The sequence below is a fragment of the Pleurodeles waltl genome, chromosome 9 (assembly GCF_031143425.1).
Source record: "Pleurodeles waltl isolate 20211129_DDA chromosome 9, aPleWal1.hap1.20221129, whole genome shotgun sequence".
In the NCBI taxonomy this organism is placed as follows: domain Eukaryota; kingdom Metazoa; phylum Chordata; class Amphibia; order Caudata; family Salamandridae; genus Pleurodeles; species Pleurodeles waltl.
Genome location: NC_090448.1, coordinates 566,320,111 through 566,341,125, shown reverse-complemented (window position 1 = coordinate 566,341,125; position 21,015 = coordinate 566,320,111). Strand labels below are relative to the sequence as shown.

The 21,015-nt window shown below is 50.2% G+C and overlaps 1 protein-coding gene across 2 annotated transcripts in view; it reads left to right on the top strand.

The window, feature by feature from the left end:
* The window catches only part of LOC138259667 (cytochrome P450 2A13-like), a 918,770-nt gene that overhangs the window by 781,187 nt on the left and 116,568 nt on the right, over window positions 1-21,015 (top strand). The gene's annotated exons all lie outside the window — the stretch shown is intronic.

Sequence of the window (21,015 nt, the reverse complement as noted above, 5' to 3'; positions counted from 1 at the left end):
CATAGAAGGGTTTGGATGCATAACAGAGGAGTACAGAGTCAAGTTTAGGGATACGCAAAAACGTTCTGACCAAACTTGAGTAGACTTCTCAGTCAAGGCACTAGAAGGCTAGATCAAAGGCAATAAGGCAGATACCTATGAAGGGTTGTATAATCTTTTGATGAAGGAGCACACTTTGACCAATTGTTATACTGAGAAATTGCAACAGCATTTAGTAGTTTCTGAGTTGTCTTCTCCCAGAGAGCTGGGGAAGATAGTTGACAAATGGGTCAGGACCAGGGTTACCCAGAACAAGGCCCATAGTAGAGGTGACGCCAAGAAGGGTGCTCAGACTTCTCAACAGGTAAAGGGGAATAGCACTGACAAGGGTAAAAAGAAAGAGTCTTCTCCAGGCCCCGAAAAAAACTCTAAAAAACATGAGCCCCAAGACTCTTCCTAGTCTAAAGGAGAGGGGTATCAGGGAAAACACTGGGGTCCCAAGAAGGATGAGTCGTGCTTTGACTGTCAGCAGCCACAGCACAAGAGATTAGATGCAGTTTGCCCCAAGAAGTCGCCCACAGAGGGGCTGTTCAAGTATGTTGTTAGAATTGGGATAGGGATAGAAGTGTACTCTGGAGAGGCCAGAGGTCACACTGAAGCTACTTTGGTTTCCCTGGGAGTGGTGGGCAATGAACCCTCAGCAGTCTTACCTCCAAGCTTAGAAGGGTACAGGCAAAGGTCAAGAATCAATGGGACTGAGGTAGAGGCTCTAAGGGATTCAGTTGCCAGTGTCACCATAGTGACAGCCAAACTGATTTCCCGAGACCAAATGATCCCTGGTACCAGTCACCTGATTACCAACACTGACAACAAGACCAAGCTTCATCCAATAGCTTTGTTGAACTTAGAATTGGGAGGGGTTACTGGCCCAAAGAAGGTAGTTGTGTCTCCTAGTACACCAGTAGAGTGTCTGTTAATAAATGATCTAGTAATGTCTGCATGGGCAGAAGTAGAAAAGAGTGCTCAAGCAGAGATGCTGGGTCTCCCCGGGTTGGTGTGTGGGATAACTAGGGCATTTGCTGCACAACAGGGTAAAGGTAAAGAGTTAGAGCCTGAAACTATGGGCAACAACTTTAAGAGCAAGAGAAAAAGCAGGAGGACTGCTGACGCAGCCTCTAAGTCTAAAAAGGTTCAGGAGGAGAACTCATACCAGGACGAGGCCCTGCTGCCTGAGGAGGGAACTGCATCTGAAGAAGTCAGGCCTGACCTGGCAGTACTTCTCAGTGCATGGGGACCCTCCAGAGAGGAAGTTTGCTGTGAGCAAAGGAGGTGCCCTACTCTGGAGAGCCTCTGGCAAAGAGCTGCCAGACAAGAAAAGGGAGAGGTCAGTGGCACTCACAGGGTTTATTGAGAGGATGGCTTGCTGTACACAGAGGTCAGGGACCCCAAACCAGGGGCGGCCAGGAGAGTGGTGGTCCAATAAGTGTACAGGGAGTTCATCACAACTTTAGCTCATGACATCCCCTTGCTTGGCATCTGGGACAGTCTAAGACTTGGGATTGGTTAGTGGCCCACTTGTATTGGCCCCGTATGTCTGAGAAAGTAAAGACGTTTTGTCACTTCTGTGTCACTTTTCAGGCCAGTGGCAAGACAGGTACATAACCAAAGGCTTCCTTACTCCCACTACCTGTGGCTGGGACTCCCTTTCAGAGGGTAGGGGTAGACAAAGTTGGTCCCCTTGATCCACCTACTGCATCTGGGAACATATTTATCCTAGTAGTAGTGGACCACGCTACTAGATACCCATAGGCAACCCCTCTTAGGAATGCAGCTGCTCCTGCAGTAGCAAAGGCCCTCCGTGGTATCTTTGCCAGTGTGGGGTTTCATAAGGAAGTGTTCTCTGATAGAGGGACACATTTCATGTCATAGCTGAAGGCTATGTGGGATCATTGTGGTGTGACTTATACGTTCACTGCCCCATCACCCCCAGACTAATGGGTTGGTCGAGAGATTCAACAAGACCATTAAGGGCATGTTCATGGGACTCACAGACAAACTCAGAAGGAGATGGGATGTCCTACTGCCATGCCTCTTGTGTGCATACAGGGAGATTCCTCAGAAGGGAGTTAAATTCAGCCTTTTTGAACTTCGGTTTGGATACCTTGTGAGGGGCCTAATAGTCTAGTGAGGGAAGAATGGAAGAAGCCTCTCAAACAGCCCAAACAAGACACAGTGGACTATGTGCTTGGCCTTCGCTCACACATGGCTGAGTACATGAAAAAGGCAAACAAGAATTTGCAGGCCAGCCAGGAGCTTCTCAAGTACTGGTATGACCAGAAGGCAGCCTTCGTTGTGTATCAACCTGGTCAACTGGTGTGAGTGTTGGAGCCTGTGGCTCCCAGGGCCCTCCAGGACAAGTGGACTGGACCTTACCCAATTGTGGAAAGGAAAGGGAGGTCACCTATTTGGTTGCCCTAGGCACCCGAGGAATCCTCATAGAGTGATTCATGTAAATTACCTAAAACCACACCAGAACAGGGCTGACATAACCATGATAATGGTCACAGATGGAGGACAGCAGGATGAGAGTGAACCTCTCCCGGATCTCCTGTCAACCAGTCCTAAAGATGATACAGGGAGGGTGCTGAGCCTTCTGACACACTCACTGCATAGCAGCAGGCTGACTGCTGGAAGGTGCTCAGTCATTTTGCAGGGCTCTTTTCTTTCTCCCTGAGTCAGACAACTTGGTGTACCCATGATGTTGACACCGGTCACAGCTTCCCTGTCAAAAGTAAACTCCATAGACTGTCTGATCAAAGTCAAAGAATGCATCAAGACTGAAGTCAGGAAGATGCCTGACCTAGGGGCGATTGAACCTTCTGACAGTCCCTGGGCCAGCCCAGTGGCGCCGTTCCCCAAACCTCACTCAAAGGGTGTGAAACCTGAGATGAGATTTTGTGTGGACTATAGAGGATTGAACGAGGTCACTAAGTGGCAGATTTAAGAAAAGTGGAGCTGCATCCATTGCAGATCGACTTTTCTTGCACCCCTTAGTGCCCTCCTAACACCAGCATGTGTGCGCCATACTAAAGATAAGGCGCACCATGGTGGTAGTTAGGGAACTAGCATCAACATTTTTGATGATAGTTTGGCGCTTTGCAGGATTAGCATCAAAAATGTTGACGCTAATCCTGCAAGGCACATTGAGGCCCATTATAAATAATGGTGTGCCTCCTTATAACGCCTGCTCTGTGCCCCCCTAATGAGAGAACACCCCCCTGCATACATTGTACCTGGTGCAGGCATAATGTGGTGCAAGGGATTACAAAGTGGTGCAATGTATGCATTGCACCACTTTGTAAATCTGGCATGGCAATTTTGGCCTCATTGGGCCACTTTAGCGTTAAAAAAAAAATGACACTGATGTGGCGCAAGGAGGTGCTGGGCCCTCTTAAATCTGAGCCTAAGATGGATGCACACCTCATACCCAGAACAGTTCAGCTTATTGATAACCTAGGAACAGCCAAGTTTCTCAATATCTTTGATTTGACACCAGGGTGTTGGCAAGTTGACCTGACCCAGGGAGCCCGTACCGATCTGCATTCTCTACCCCAGAGAGCCACTTTCAGTTTAAGGTGATGCCTTTTGGATTAAAGAATGCACCTGCCACTTTTCAAAGGCTGGTGAATAGAGCTCTGCAGAGTTCTGTCAGGTTTGGAAAACTTCAGTGCAACATAACTGGATGATATAGCTGCCTTTAGCTCCACCTGGGAGGATCGCCTGGCCCCCCTGAGAGACATTTTGCAGGTCCTCCAGCAGACAGGCCCCACTATCAAGGTCTCTAAGTGCCAGATAGGGCAGAAGACTGTAGTTTACTTAGGCCATCTAGTAGGTGGAGGCCAAGTGAAACCTCTTCAAGCCAAAATCCAGACCATTCTGGATTGGGAGCCTCCCAAGGCAGAGACCAAAGTCAGGCATATCTTGTCCTCACAGGGTACTATAGGAGGTTTGTGAAAGGGTATTGTACCATTGTGGCCCCTCTCGCCGAATTAACTTAGAAGAAACAGCTAAGGAAGGTCATCCGAACAGAAGCTTGTCAGAAGGCCTTTGATACCTGGAAGGCAGCCATGAGCTCAGTATCTCTACTTAAAGCACCAGACTTTGGGAAACAGTTCAATGTCAAGACAGACACTTCTGAACATAGGATTGGGGTCACAAACCAATGGTGAGGGTCAGGATCAGCCAGTAGCTTATATTAGAAGGTAACTTCTCTCCAGAGAACAGCGTTGGAGTGCCATCGAGAGGGCAGCCTTTGCTGTGATTTGGTCCCTGAAGAAGCTGAGGACCTACCTGTTTGGGGCTCACTTCAAAGCTTCCACGCATGCATACATCCATTCACACACACATCTGCACACACTTTCAAACATACAAGCAGACATGCATTCACATAAAAACATACATGCACTCACACCTCTATACATGCACACACATTCAACACGCAACACACACCCGCATCCACGCACACACAAACATTCACACACCCCCACACAACACCCCCCACCCGCCTCCCCTGTTGGAGACCCGGCTTACCTGTATTCAGGGGGTCCTCCGTCAGGAGACTGGACAGGGTGCTGCTACCGTCAGCAGAACACTACCAGGCCGTATTATTTCTCATAATATGGCTGGTGGCGGTCTATTGGCAAGGCACTGCTGGTGGCAGCAGCGCCACCTTACTGACATCTGTCGGCATGGCCACAGCCAGATTTCCGCCCTTCTTGTGGCGGAAATCCGGCTGTGGTCATAGTACGGCGGACAGCAGGTACCCGCGGCGACAATCTTTTGGCGGCTGTTGCCGCAGCGGTAGGCGGTTTTTAGCACCATTGTCAAAATGAGGGCCTACGTTTTACGTTTTAAGGGCCTTGGGAACCCCCCCAACAGACATGTCACAGGGGTGCAGGATCGACCGCAGCATCACTTCAATAATGCAAGCCACTACCCCATCCTCCAGGAATGGGCATGCCCATACCATGTGGAAAATCTCTGCTCCTCTTGGCCGCATTGTGGGCAGGCCGCTTTATGGGCCCCAAATTGTCTAATAATACATCCCGGGGTTAGATAGGCCCTAGGTAAGTAATAAAAGCTTATCAATTTGAATTGTGCATAATGGGACACAGTATAGGTGTAAGGATTTTGGCCCAGTATTTTCAGCAATCAGGTGTGAGATATCACTTTCCCATTGTTCCCACAGTGTATCGAATAGTGTGGTGAGGTCATTTCTTATAGCTCGGTAGAGGCAAGTTACCGCTTTAAAGTGGCCAGATATGTGGAACATTGTATTTGGCATCCCCTGTCCCCTGCCCCCGTGATGTCGCTGTGTCACTGTCACCATCTGATACAGTAGGAATGGGCCCCTCAGTACCTCAAAGGTAGTAGAAAAGTCTTCAAATGATAGTAGTTCCCCATCTCTGTATAGGTCACAACGCAGTTCATGCTGTACATGGACCATTCTGTTATGGTCTGTAAGGCAGTACTCTATGCTATGTTCTCTAAGCCAGTGGTTCCAAACCTGTGGTCCAGGGACCCCTGGGGGTCCATTAAGCCTCTCCAGGCGGTCCGCGCCTACTTAGAAAATGAAATAATATTAACAAATGAATAAAGTGTTGTAGGAGGCTGGTTTGGCTTATAGTGGTTACCTTGTGCTACTTACACCTTGTGCCAGGCCAAGTTATCCCTTAGTAGTAGATTAGAGGTGTTCTAGCAGTTTAGGCTGATAGAGGTAGCTATAGCAGAGCATCTTAGGCTGAGCTAGGAGACATGCAAAGCTCCTACTATACCACTTATATCACTTAGCACTATATCATAAGAAAACACAATACTCGGAGTTATTAAAAATAAAGGTACTTTATTTTAGAGACAATGGGGCTCATTCGGGGCCGGGGATGCGGGAGCACCGCCAACAGGCTGGCGGTGCCCCGCAGGGCATTCTGACCGCGGCAGTTTGGCCGCGGTCACACCAGGAAAACCGGCGGTCTCCCGCCGGTTTTCCGCTGCCCTGGGAATCCCCCATGGCGGCGCAGCTTGCTGCGCCGCCATGGGGGATTCCGACCCCCTCACCGCCATCCTGTTCCTGGCGGTTCCGACCGCCAGGAACAGGATGGCGGTGAGGGGTGTCGTGGGGCCCCTGGGGGCCCCTGCAGTGCCCATGCCAATGGCATGGGCACTGCAGGGGCCCCCGTAAGAGGGCCCCACTTTGAATTCCAGTGTCTGCTTTGCAGACACTGGAATTCGCGACGGGTGCCACTGCACCCGTCGCACATCCTCCACTCCGCCGGCTCCATTCGGAGCCAGCTGCCTCGTGGGGAGGGGTTTCCCGCTGGGCTGGCGGGCGGCCTTCTGGCGGTCGCCCGCCAGCCCAGCAGGAAAGCTGGATTGGCCTCCGCGGTCTTTCGACCGCGGAGCGGCCATATGGCGGCTCCCTCCAGGCGGGCGGCTCCCGCCGCCCGTCGGGGTCAGAATGACCCCCAATATGCCAAAAGTATCTCAGAGGATATACTCCCTTAGGAGGTAATTAATATACACAAAATACACACACACAAACCGAATCAGGTAAGTAAACAGTTAGAAAGGTAGTGCAAACACTGTAGAACACAATAGAATGCAATAGGAGACAATAGGCCTACGGGCAACACAAACCATATACTCCAAAAGTGGAATGCGAACCACAAATGGACACAAGGCCTAGTGTAGTGTGTAGAGGGTCTCTGGGAGTGTAAGAAAATACTAAGGGTGTCCAAGATACCCCACCCCAAGACCCTGAAAAGTAGGATTAAAGTTAACCTACTACCCCAGAAAGACAGTAAAGTCGAGCTAGGGGATTCTGCAAGGACAACAACGGACTGCAAAGCACTGAAGACGGATTCCTGGACCTGAGGACGTGTAAAGGGAGGGGGACCAAGTCCAAAAGTCACACAAGTGTCCGGGGGGGTCATGCGCCCACTGAACTTCGGATGAAGGTGCAAAAGGGCTGCCTCCGGGTGGAAGAGCTGAAGATTCTGCAACAACGGAAGGTGCCAGGAACTTCTTTGGTCAGAAGATGTCCCACGGCGTGCTGGAGGATGCAGAGTTGTTTCTACGCAGAAAGACCGCAAACCAGCCTTGCTAGCTGCAAGAGTTGCGGTTGAGGATTTTGGGTACTGCCAGGGCCCAGGAAGGACCAGGAGGTCGCCCCTTGGAGGAGGAGACATAGGGGGTGCTCACCAACACAGAGAGCCCATGCAGAAGCAGGCAGCACCCGCAGAAGCACCTGAACAGGCACTTAGAAGATCTGAGGACGACAGTCGACTCGAAGCAACAAAGGAGGGTTCCACGACGTCGGAGTCCAACTCAGCGAGTTGGGCAATGCAGGACAGAGTGCGGGAGACCTGGACTAGGCTGTGCACAAAAGAAGTCTTGCAAAAGTGCACAGAAGCCCGAGTAGCTGCAGTTCACGGAGTACACAAGATTACTGTCTGGCGTGGGGAGGCAAGGACTTATCTCCACCAAATTTGGACAGAAGGGCCACTGGACTGTCAGAGACACTTGGACCCAGCTCCTGTGTTCCAGGGACCACCCTCGTCAGGATCAGAGGGGACCCAGAGGACCAGTGATGCAGAAGTTTGGTGCCTGCGTTGGCAGGGGGAAGATTCCGTCGACCCACAGGAGATTTCTTCTTGGCTTCCAGTGCAGGGTGAAGGCAGACAGCCCTCAGAGCATGAACCACCAGGAAACAGTTGAGAAAGCCAGCAGGATGAGGCACTACAATGTTGCTGGTAGTCTTCTTGCTACTTTGTTGCGGTTGTGCAGCCGTCCTAGAGCAGTCAGCGGTCGATCCTTGGCAGAAGTCGAAGAGGGAAGTGCAGAGTAACTCTGGTGAGCTCTTGCATGTGTTATCTGGTTAGATACCCACAGGAGAGACCCTAAATAGCCCTCAGAGCAGGATTGGCTACAGAGAAAGGTAAGCACCTATCAGGAGGGGTCTCTGACGTCACCTGCTGGCACTGGCCACTCAGAGCTGTCCATTGTGCCCTCACAACTCTGCATCCAAGATGGCAGAGGTCTGGGACACACTGGAGGAGCTCTGGGCACCTCCCCTGGGAGGTGCTAGTCAGGGGAATGGTCACTCTCCTTTCCTTTGTCCAGGTTTGTGCCAGAGCAGGGCTGGGGGGATCCCTGAACCAGTGTAGACTGGCTTATGCAAGGAGGGCACCATCTGTGCCCTTCAAAGCATTTCCAGAGGCCAGGAGAGGCTACTCCTCCCAGGCCCTTCACACCTATTTCCAAAGGGAGAGGGGGTAACACCCTCTCTCAGAGGAAATCCTTTGTTCTGCCTTCCTGGGACCAGGGTGCCCAGACCCCAGGGGGCAGAAACCTGTCTGAGGGGTTGGTAGCAGGTGTAGTTGCAGAGGAGACCCCGGAAAGTTAGTTTGGCAGTACCCAGGCTCTATGCTGGAGACCCGGGATGCATGGAATTGTCCCCCCAATACCAGAATGGTATTGGGGTGACAATGCCATGATCCTAGACATGTTACATGGCCATGTTCGGAGTTACCATGGTGACGCTACATATAGGTATTGACCTATATGTAGTGCACGCGTGTAATGGTGTCCCCGCACTCACAAAGTCTGGTAAAATTGCCCTGAACAATGTGGGGGCACCTTGGTTAGTGCCAGGGAGGCCACACACTAAAGAACTTTGTACCTAATCTTCACTTAGTGAGGGTTGGACATATAGGTGACTTATAAGTTACTTAAGTGCATTGAAAAATGGCTGTGAAATAACGTGGACGCTATTTCACCCAGGCTGCAGTGGCAGTCCTGTGTAAGAATTGTCTGAGCTCCCTATGGGTGGCAAAAGAAATGCTGCAGCACATAGGGATCTCCTGGAACCCCAATATCCTGGGTACCTAGGTACTATATACTAGGGAATTATAAGGGTGTTCCAGTGGGCCAGTCAGAATTGGTAAAATTAGTCACTAGCCTGCAGTGACAATTTTTAAAGCAGAGAGAGCATAAACACTGAGGTTCTGGTTAGCAGAGCCTCAGTGATACAGTTAGGCACCACACAGGGAACACATACAGGGCATACTTTATGAGCACTGGGGTCCTGGCTAGCAGGATCCCAGTGACACATAGGCAAAAACAAACATACATACAGTAAAAATGGGGGTAACATGCCAGGCAAGATGGTACTTTCCTACAAGTGTATATAAATAAAAAAGCTAAATGTTCAAACTGAAAATGTATTTTAAAACATACTGTAAATGTGAAGGAATTGGAAATTGGAGGATAAAAATTGAATTAGCATCCTTAAATTGATTTGTGGGAGCAGCGCAGGTGTATCAAACAGAATATCGTATGTGTGATGGGTGGCCTCGCTTCAATTTAGAAAAGCTCCAACCTTTCTATTAAATTAAAATTTAGATTTTTTTTATTTACATGTATTAGTAAATTTGAAAAATGTGTATTATTTGTGTATGTTTTTTGATGAATGCTTTTTTCTGTATTTTTTGTGTATAGTTTTGCGGTACAAATCATCAACAATGCTTAGACCGGGGTTCCTGGCTTTCAGTAATGACTCAGTGGGGGGTCCCAAGATTCCAATAATGATTTGGTGGGGGTCCCCGGGTTCCAGTAATGATTAAGTGGCGGTTTCCCAGAAGTCAAAGGGTTGGAAATTTTGCTCTAGGCCTATCACTACTGTCTGGGTGCCTTTGAGGGTCTGTCTCCAGCAGTGACGGATGAATCCCAGTTCATTACTGCTGTCCTCCAGAGGGCACCTGGAATCTAGGAGGACACGGTAAAGGGCCCAGAGAGTTAGCATTGTCCTCGTCACATGGACCCTGCGTTGCCCCCTGAAAAAAAGCCACTGGGCAAACCACTGGAGCTGAGCTGGCAGGTAGTACGCCTCCATGTCTGGAGTTGCCCACCCTTCGTTTGCTGTTGAATGCTGTAGTTTGGTCAGCGCCACTCTACATCTACCTGTGTCCAATCTGAGCTTGGTTAGCAAGGAATACAATTTCCTAAAGACTTTTTTAGGCAAGATGATAGGCGATGTTGAAAAGAAATACAATAATCTGATAAGGGCAATCATCTTAGCGATTGCAATTCGACCCGCCAATGACCAAGATAGGGTCTTCCAGAAGTCCACACTGGTCCTCAGATTCCTCATTGCAGTCCCAATATTGCCCTCTAGTCGGTCTGTGGGAGCACAGTATATTTGAACCCCACAGTATTGTAGGCATGCTCCCTCCCAGTGAAGGCCCCACAGGTTCTGTGTTTGGGGAGCCATCCTGTAACAGGGAAAAGGCTGGACTTTTGCCAGTTAATGTAAAAGCCTGATGCACCTCCAAAGAGCTCAAAGAGGGAATCTCGCTGGGCAGTTCAGTGTCTGAATTCCGAAGGAATAGTAACATATCATCCACGGTAATGGCTGAGTGGTGTGTTGTACTCCGTATTGCCAAACCCTCATATGCTATGCCATGCCAGATCGTGCCCTACTGGCCAGTGTATATAACGCATTGGTGAGCAATAATGGGAAGAGAGGGTAACCTTGCTGGTGCTTCGTCTCACTTCATATGGCTCTACTATCTGTATCCCCGTTGAAACTCAGGCTGTGGAGTTGAGTACAAGAGTTTGACCGTTTTACTGAATCCCTCTCCTGGGCCCATCTTGGCCAACACCTGGTATAAGAACTCACACCAGAGGCTATCAAAGGCCTTCTCAATGTCAATTTCTATAATCATCACATTGTTCTTATCCGTGGGATCAGCATCAAGGATCTCACACAGTCAACAGATATTACAAGCTGTATTGCGCTCAGTTATAAAGCTGGTTTGATCTTCATGGATCAGGGCAGTCATCTGTGGGAGGAGTTGTGTCGAGTATACTACTTAAAATTTTACATTTTTGTTGAGCATAAATGAAGGGTGGTATGCTCGTACATCCTGTGGTGGGTGCCCCGGTTTTAATAGGGGGCTCACTGTGGCTTCACTAAAGTTATAGGTTAAATATCCCATTTCCCAGTCTTCTGCCTAGAGCTCCACTAGTCTGGGGGCCAGGTCATCAATGTGTGCTGCATAGAACTCCACTGGGAGGCTATCTATCACAGAGACCTTGCCCCGGGCCAGGTCTTTAGCAGCAGCCCTCAACTCCTGTATCATTCTCCTCCTGCCTGTGTAATAGTCAGGAGTGCTACTGGCTCAAGGAAATCACTCAGTTGTTGGGGATATTCCTTATTTGGTGATGCACATAGTACTTTATAGTATTCCTCAAATCTATCATTTATGGCTCCCTGTGCATAAAGGCGCTCACCTGACTCTGATTTTATCTCCAGAATAATAGAGCCGCTAGAGGAAGGATTAGCCAACCAGGCCAGTAAGCATCTAGCCTTATCCCATTCTGCATGGGCTCTGGTCATAAACATTCGGTGATCAAAGCATCAGAGTTTATCAGTGCGTGCTGCCATATCCTCCTTTGTATCAAACAGCCTTTGTTTCAGGGCTGGGATCCCTGGCCTTACAACCTCTAGATCCCTAAGTGTTCCTTCGTGTTGTTCGAGGTCCTTAACCAGGGTATGTCACACTCCTACAATCTCTTGTATGCAGCTTCCTCAAATGAACACATTAAAGACATCCAATTCAAACAATAGGGAAGATGCCATGGCCCTATTATCCATAAAGAAAGTCTGTATAGCCTCCCCAATGGCATGTTGGAACAACTGGTCTTCCAGCATCTCTACTTACGAGCACCAGTCGAAGATGTGAGGGCCCTCTCTAACCCAGTCCAAGAAAAGCAACGCCGGGTTGTGTTCTGACACTGTCCTACAAAGATTCTGTATTCCAGACTGCACCCTGTACTCCTGGGGAACATAGGAATGTGTCCAGTCTGACATGTAAATAATGCATCCCCAACTAGAATGAGTAATCCCTAATGTCATGGTGGATGTGCCTCTAGGAGTCTATTCATCCCCAGGTCTGTTGTCATCTCCTGCAAGGCAATAAGAAAGTGAATCAGAAGTGGAGGAGGTAGGATTGATCTAGCATTGGGTGTGCCACGCAATTAATATCTCCTTTAAGTAGTATGTTGTGCTTCATGTATGGTGCTGGGAGTCTGGATAGTTCATCGACGAACCTCCTATGATCCTTGTTTGGGGCATAGATGACCACCACTGTCAAATCACAGCCGGCCAATTGCCCTGACACTATCACATATCTCCCGCCAGGGTCTATGACTTTAGTTGTTACTTGAAATGGAACTCCGGGTCAGACCCAAATCAGTACCTCCCTGGCAAAGGCCGAGTAGGTGGTCCTGTATAGCTGTTCTCGCTATCGTTTTCGTAGGGCCTCTCTTTCAGTGGTGGTGAGGTGCATCTTTTCTAACAGTGCAAAGTGAGCTCCCCTTCATTTCAGGTATGTGTAGACCTTATATTGCTTAGCCATATTGTTGAGGCCCCTCACATTCCAATTATGAAAATTATAAGCTAGGGAGTTTGCCATAGTTGCATCGCAAAGTAGTGAATTAGGTAGGGGTGGAGGGTCTCGCCTTATATATTGCATAAATGCTCTCAATGGATTAAATCTTTGGGCTCCAGGGTCGGTGGGGGGCTCTGTGAGAGACTGGCTCCTTGTTGCAGTACCCACCCCACCCCACCCCACTTTTTGCCTGGTTTCTGGATGCAACTTGGACTGGAGTGCACTGGGATCCTGCTAACCAGGTTCCCATTGCCAGTGTTCTTTCCCTAAAACATGGTAAAAGTAATTGGATACACCTTTAGTTACCACTATAAGTCCCTAGTAAAAAGTACTTAGGTACCCAGGGCATGGGGACCCTGAGGGCAGCAGCACTGATTGTGCCACCCTCAAGAGATATCCATCAAGGTGCAGCCTGCACTGCTATAGCAGGCTGAGTGTCCTGGTGCACACCTAAAATACAAACTCGACATGGCACACTCTCTGTGTGCCCTGTCCACCCTACCCTGAATTTGTTATGGGTAAGTCACCCCTCTAACAGGCCTTCCAGCCCTAAGACAGGGTGCAACATACAATATGTGAGGCCACAATTGCATGAGCAATAGACCACCACTGTGTCGTTGCCAAATCTGGGACATAGTGAGTGAACAGAGCAGCCATTTTAACATATATGCCGGACACTGGTCAATACAAGTTTCTCAGCGACGTAATGGTTACTCTGAACCCTGGGTTGTTTGGTATCAAACAACTCAGAATAATAAATCCAAACTGGTACCAGTACTGGATTTATTATAAAATGTACCCAGGGGTCACCTTGGAGGTGCCCCCTGCAAAAACCAACTATCCTGGCATGGTTGCTGACTGGTTCCAGCACGCCTGCCACATACAGACAGCCAATACACAAACCCTGGTGGAGAGCCCGGTCTCTCTGATTTGTGAAACAAAACCCTTCCTGGGTGGAGGAGCTAACTTCCGCTCCCTCAGGAATGTGCACTGGCCTGGCAGAGAGATTCAAAGGTTTACTGCCCTTGAAACTCAATCCCCAGGGCTGCTGCTAGTGGCAGATGGCCTCCCCCTTGCAAACCCCTACTTTTGGAGAGAGCAAAGGCGGAAAAACACAGAAAGGATAGGAGGATTGGTCTAACTGAGCATGCACCACCCCTAGGGGCTTGCAGGCGAAGTGGACCCTTCATTTAATTTTTCTCCATCTTGGAAAGGAAGAAAATAGCCAATCGGGTTTAGGGAAGTGACCCTTCCCACAGGAAGTGGTCACTGTAGTGGGTGTAGCCACCCAAGGGTAAGTGTCCCAATGGACACTACCAGGTTCCCCCTAAAACGCCCACTAAATTCAGTATTTAGTGGGATCCCCTTGACCAAGGATTTAGATTTGAAAAGGATTCAAAGAAGAAAAGAAGACCAGCACCAAAAGAAGACCACAGCAAGAGAACTGAGGACCTGCTTCACAAGAAAAGGCGCCAAACTCTGCCTGCTGCACCCAGGACCCGGAAATCGCCACTGCAGAGGATCTGGATACTGGACCAACCCCAAGAAACCCAGGGAACCTCCAATGTTCAAGAATCATCCCAGATCTCCCTCCTGAGTGGAGGCAACTCTCAAGAAAATCAAGAAACCTGCAAAGGACCAACAACCAGTGAAGGTCACTTCACTGAATCGCCAATATCTCCGTGACCGGAAGTCAAAGCCAGACCCGATGACACACCGACGACCTCCCAAATGTGACCTACAAGTGTGCCAAGTCTGGTAGCATTGTGCCCTCTAGTGGCCAAGTTAAGCCATTACCCTTAGTACTGGTCAGCTGACGTCAGACAAACAGAAAACCAGCTTCCCCAGAGCCCGAAAAGAATTAAGAGGAAGCCCTAGTCGAGGGACTTCAGGAACACCCTAGACCTCCGACCAGAGTGCCCCCGTTGTCCTGTGATCAGCCCTCAAAGTGACTCACCTCCAGCTCCAAAGGACTCCATTGCGCACAGCTCCTGGTCCTCCAACTCGCCCTACACCTAGCCTCCCTGGGCCTTGCATCACGGGATCTGCTGTGTGCCCTGGGTCCCCAACCCCTTGCAACCTCAACAGCCCAAGGGACCCCATGGCACCATCTTTAAACCTGCTAAACAGCTCCTTTTCCAAGTGGCCCCTCCAGGTGGCCTTGTGCCGGTGCCAAGAAGCTCTCCAACGCTGCTCCCGCCGGAACCCAGAGCCGCCCGAGACTCTCCAGCTGGCACAGTGTGCCCATCGACTGCTGCGACCACCCTTCAAGAGAAGAGACTGGTAACTCAACTGTGTGATTTGTACTGCATTTGTAAAGGTGACTGTACATTGGTTCCAATGGTGCGTAATTACGCACAGAAAGACTAACTGTGCTAAAACTTCAAAAAGTCCTAACTTGAAATGTACCTAACATATTCTAAAAATCTTGGTCTTAAAATTTATATAAAAGTCTGAAGTATTTTTATGAATTCTGGTCTTCATTGAGTGTGTGTGGTGCGTGATTGGATTTGTGAGTACAGCAAATGCTTAGCACATCTCCTGGATAAGCCTAACTGCTCGACTAGCTACCTTAAAAATTGGAGTGTTAGGTGGTCTAATTTTTACCTCTGGAAACCAAGGTGTGGTTGCCTGAACCCTCTGCATAGTGTGCTTGGTTTTGCACACTGCATAGAGGGCCAGCCTCTAACAGGCTCCAACATCTAATTTCTAAGAACCAAAAACAAACTCCCCAGCACCCCAGCCACAGGACAAGAGGAAACAGCCTCTCCATCCAAACTAGCCAACAACATTAAACTCTTGTGCAGTCAACAACCACACAACAGTAGTGGGGGGACGATTCTCCAGTCGCCATGCTTCCCGGCCTCACATCACACCACCCAGCTATATTGCAGGATATCAGAGGCACGCTCAGTCTCATTCATTAGCAATCATCCGTTCATGCAATTTGCTCAGGCACATGGGCAGGGAGGTGCGGCTTCACACATCAACAATAAGGATAATTCTATTAAATAATGGGGGTGTGCCCGAGGTAATGTCCACATTGGACTCTTGCTGAGAAGTTCTGCACCCGGCCCATTCATCATCATACTATGCATGCGGTTGTGGCCCCCTGAAATAGTCACTGCCCGATTGCCAAGGGCCTGACACACCTTGCGGTGCACTATCTTTGGCCTGGACCCGCGGAGTGAGGGGGCTAGGAGGAGCTGGAAAGCCCGACTAGAGACAGCCTGCATCATACTTGCAATTAGGACTTGCTCTACGGCATCAGAGAGCAATGGCATCTCAGTAAAGACGACATCGCTGGGGAATGTGCAGCAACCCTGAGCACTAGTAGCGCAGTGATCCTCAGTGCTTGCAGCGCTGCCCAGGAAGCCTCCCTGCTGTTTGCTGGGTGGTGCGAGGCCCAGCAACCCGCACCACACTAGGACCCCATTGGTCTGGGGCATGAGGCCCATCGTCACTGCTGAACCATGGAGGATCAAAGGGAATAAGAACACTGCCAGGAGGCCCCAAACACGCAACAACTGCACTCCAGCTGTCATGAACTGAGGGCTGAGAGCCGCTGGGGGAAGCACACCATGACATGGCCTACCCTCTGCAGGGCCCTGTGGCCGGGCTATGCACTACAAGAGGACTCTCCCTCCCTCACCCCTGGGTTTCTTTTGAGAGTCAAAGACAGCTGCCACCGGACTGGGTGACCCCATGGGCTGCCATCCTTGGGTGCTCAACACTATTGCTGGGGTTGACAACAAGCAGAGGAGACCTGAAACTTCACACCAGACTTTGTCAGCGGCACCGGCGGCCTCTCCGCCTGGCCCCCAGCTATGCATTTTTGAGGGGCCTCAGTGTGGGGGAGACTATCCAATGTTTGAGGTCTGCCCTGCCGGCAGTGGTTGGGGGCATAGGCATCGTTGGCTGGCAACGGGAATCTAATGAGTGGTGCCCTTTGGGACAGTGCTACTGCACCTCTCCTTTCTCCACAGGTGGCTGTGAGCTAGACCGTGCTTGGAAGGCTACTAGATTATCTCTGGATTCATCATGTATTGATGGGGAAGGGGGTCTCCCAGATCAAGGCTGCATATCGTTGAGGGTGGACTGCTACAGTGGCCCACTCTCCAATCTGAAGAACCCGCGTGATGGTGGTGACTGTGGGACACCCTAGGGGTCAGAGCTTGGTATTGTGCATTCTCCTGTGGAATCCTGGACTCTGATGGGGATGCCAGCTGGTCATCCCTCTTGCCCCCCGACCACCAGTGGGGCACACCCCCATTCACTCTAGCCTGTCTCTTCCTGTGAAAGGAGGCCTGCATCACTCTTTTTTCTGGCCACCTTAAGGACTCCGGTGCCCTCAAGGTGGGAGTCCCAGGTGGTGCCTTTCCCACGCCCCACATTCTGAAGGAAAACAGATTCAACAGGGTGCTACCCAACGAGTCTGCCATGGAGGTCCCCCTTTCATCTCTGGCGGCCCTGACCATGACTGCCCTGCAGCACCTCAAAACAAAGCTTAATAAACATTCAGAGCAATTTGAGAAAGTTCTCCATGCCATCTTGGATTCCAAACCTCGCTGGAAGCAAAAATTGACACAGTGTCTCAGGACATGGGTCACTTATGAGCAGATCTTTACAAACTGGCCGAGAGGGTTGACGAATCAGAATCAGTGATACGTAAACTGTCCCCCCACAGGTCAAATTTGAAGTGGTGCAGGAGGAGGTGGGGTCCCTACTCTGAAGGGCATAGGACGCGGAGGGGCGCTCTCAGCACAATAACATTCAGTTAGGTTCCAGGAGTGTGTGAAACTCCCAGGGCCGAGCTCTTCCTCAAGAAGTGGCTTATGGACACTGTGCTGAAAGACAGGGTTCCTGCCCTGTTTTCGGTGGAGAGGGCACACTGTGTTCCAGAGCGCTCACCTCAGGTAGAAGCACCACCGCTTACCCTCATTCCACGTTTTATTAACTTCCATGACTGAGACCTTATCCTCCAACTTTTTCGCATGAAGGATCCTTGGCGATTTGAGAATACATCTATTGCGGCCTATCCTGATTTCATCCTGGAGATTCAAGGCAAACGCGGATCTTACATGGAAGTTAGGCAAGTTGTAAGTTTTACTTAGAGCCTGCTTCTAACGGAAAGTGTTGTTCTTGTACTTACCCCAGAAGAGTACCACCAGCCTGGGAGGGCTTACATTGGTGGGGAGTAGCAGGGGTGGGGAGTTGCCCTTATACACACCCTATGCGTATCTGCATTTACTACCATATGGCCTGGTTCTTCACTTGATTGCCACACCACACAATACTGCATTATTACATGAAATGTGCACAGCTTGGCCACTCGGCTAATCGCCACCTTAAACGCCTATACGTCCATATTGCCATGCTCCAGGTGACCCACCTCAAAGAGCCTGAACTGCATAGCATATGTGCCAGATGGAGGGAGCAGACCTATGGGACAACTATGTCAGCGTATGCAAGGGGGGTGCTCATTTGGATTGCCCCAGGGGTTTCCTTTGCCCTGAGTACTCAACAGGTGGACACAGATGGATGATATGTGATACTAGAGGGCCTCCTAGATGGTGATCCTCTTACCCTGGTAGCGCTGTACACCCCTAACACCAACCAAGCAGGTCGTTTAGATGCCCTCATCCCAGCGCTCTTCCATGATCCGTCTTACCCCGGGCTCTGTGGGGGGATGATTTTAATTCTGTGCCTGACCTACAACTTAACCGCTCCACTCCGCACTTGTATGCGGCAGCCAGCACCCACAATGCACAACAATTTGACCAATGGTGAACACATTTGCACCTACATGACACGTGGTGCATGGGAAACCCATATGACCATGAATACTCTTACTACTCCCTGGTATATTATCTACACACTAGGATCGATTTCTTCCTGTGCACCGGCCAATTCGGCCCCCGATTGTTCGATCAGCATACCTGCCACGTTCCTTATCATATCACTGCCCCTTGCTGCTCACTCTACGGTGGGGCGAACAATGCCCCACGATACCCATCTGGTGACTATAGTTCAAATCACTCTCTGATCCTCCCTTCCGCAAGACCATGTTACAATGCCTCACTCGCTATTTCGAAGAGAACAATTGTTCTGCTTCATCCCCTGCCCTGGAGTGAGATGCTCTACGCAAGGGGGGGGTGCTCATTTGCCCCAGGGGTTCCCTTTGGCCTGTGTACTCCACAGGTGGACACGGATGGGTAATATGTGATACTAGAGGGCCTCCTAGATGGTGCTCCTCTTACCCTGCTAGCGCTATACACCCTTAACGCCAACTTAGCATGGTTTCTAGATGCCCTCACCCCAGCCCTCTTCCATGGTTAGTCTCACCCCGGGCTCTGGGGGGTGGGGGCGATTTCAATTCTGTGCCTGACCTTATCAGATCACTGCCCCTTGCGGCTCACTTTATGTGGGACAAACAACACCCCACAATACTCACCTGATGACTACAGGTCGAAGCACTCTCTGATCCTCCCTTCCACGTGACTCTGTCACAATGCCTCACTCGCTATTTTGTAGAGAACAATGGTTCTGCTTCGCCCCCCGCCCTGGAGTGGGATGCTCATGAAGTTGTGGTTCACGGCCACTGCATGGCAGCCTCCTGGGGTATTTGCCGAAGTCTGACTGAAGATCTTGCCACCATTGAACAGGATCTTTGGCCGGTGAAAATATGGGTTGCGACCTGGGCAGCATCACCTACCTGCGACAATTGCGCGAACAACACAACGAAGCGGAGGCATCCTTGAGTCGACATGACGAACTGAAAAGGATGGTTCTACAACATGCGGGACGCACTCCAGAAACCCCTAGAATGGGCAGAAATCTGTGTGGCCATTTCCCAGATTACCTGAAATAAGACCCTGGGCACGGCTGGCCTGCCGATAGAGTACTATGCCACCTTTTCTACACAAACCACACAACTTCTCCTGGAGATGTTCAGTGAGGCCGGGGATCAGGGTGGGCTCCCAGACTCTTCTTGGGAGGCCCTGATTGTGGTCCTACCTAAACTAGGACATGATCAACTGGATGTTAAGTCGTATTGCTCCTTTCACTGCTGAACCTAGACTGCAAGATACTGGGCAAAGTCTTGGCTTTTGATACTCTGGGGTGGGATTTTCCCTTTTTGATCCTTATCACTATGGGGTTTGGGCCTCAGTTCCTACGCTGGGTGCAAACCCTGTACGCAGTCTCAACAGCAAGAGTGAAGACTGGCCAAGTGTTATCGAATAGTTTTAGCATTCAGCAGGGCACCAGTCAGGGCTGCCCACTGTCCACACTCATCTTCGCATTGGCCATGGAAACTCTTGCTTCCCACTTGCGTAACCGAGGGAGTGACTGGGGCATTTCATCATGTCATATCACTTTACACGGATGTCATATCACTCTGCGACATCAGGGCCTCCCTCCCTGATCTCATGCATCTACTGACTGAATTTGGAGATGCATCTGGCCTGCAGGTGAACTGGCCCAGGTCCTGTTCATTTCCCCAGGAACCGCGCCCAGCACCACATAAGACCAAGATGACAAGTATGCACCTTCATTGGTGCTACAACTGAACTTCAAATATTTGGGAGTACAGATTTATCACACCAAGAGAGACCTTCGGGAGGGCAACCATAACAGAGCGGTTGGTTCTATCTGCCGATCAATGCCCTTTTGGTGGTCATTACCTTTGTCCCCACTAGGTAGAGTTGCCATATCCAAATTGTTGGTGCTGCCCCCTTTACTGTATTTTTAGCAGCTGTGCCGGTTGTGCTTTCACTGGGCTTTTTCCGGATTCTAGAATTGATATGGAGTGGCGGTTGTCACCACACTGCCTTGACTATGATCCAGCGTTCACAGCTGGAGGGTGGACTTGAGGCTCACACTTTTGAACTTCACCATGAGGCAAAGCAACTACAGTGGCCGATGACCTGGGTGTGCTCTGCCATCTGCTCTGAATTAACCACTTGTCCAAGCAGTGCTGGATGGTGAGAGTATTCACACCTGGCTGTCTGACCCATCCACCCAACCAGATGAAGGTGGCCCGCGCTTGTTGGTGCAGATTTGTACGCCCTAGGGGACCCCACCTCCCATACTCACCTGCAAATTGACATTTGGGACCTATCAAAATTATGGGGGAGTGATTCGGAACACCGATAGGAATCTCTGGAGGGATGCAGGCATTGAGCAAACAGGGGACCTCTATCTCGAAGAGGTCCTCATGTCCTTTCAAGACATTGTAGATACTTGCAGCCTGACTGCTGGTCAGTTCTTACACCATACAACATGTGTTGTAAACTGCCTGGGGTGATGGGGAAGAGGACCACCCCCCACCTCGAAGGTGCTGCACATGCTGTAGTCTTCCTCAGGCACATGGCATGCTATCACCACTCTTTACATGACACTAAATGAGACCTCACCGGACTGCATGACAAGCATGTGGGCTAGGTGGGATGTAGCGGTACAACAGCCTTTGTCAGATGGAGCTTGGGCCCGGGCACTTCAACTGCTTAAGGGGGTATCTGGCAAC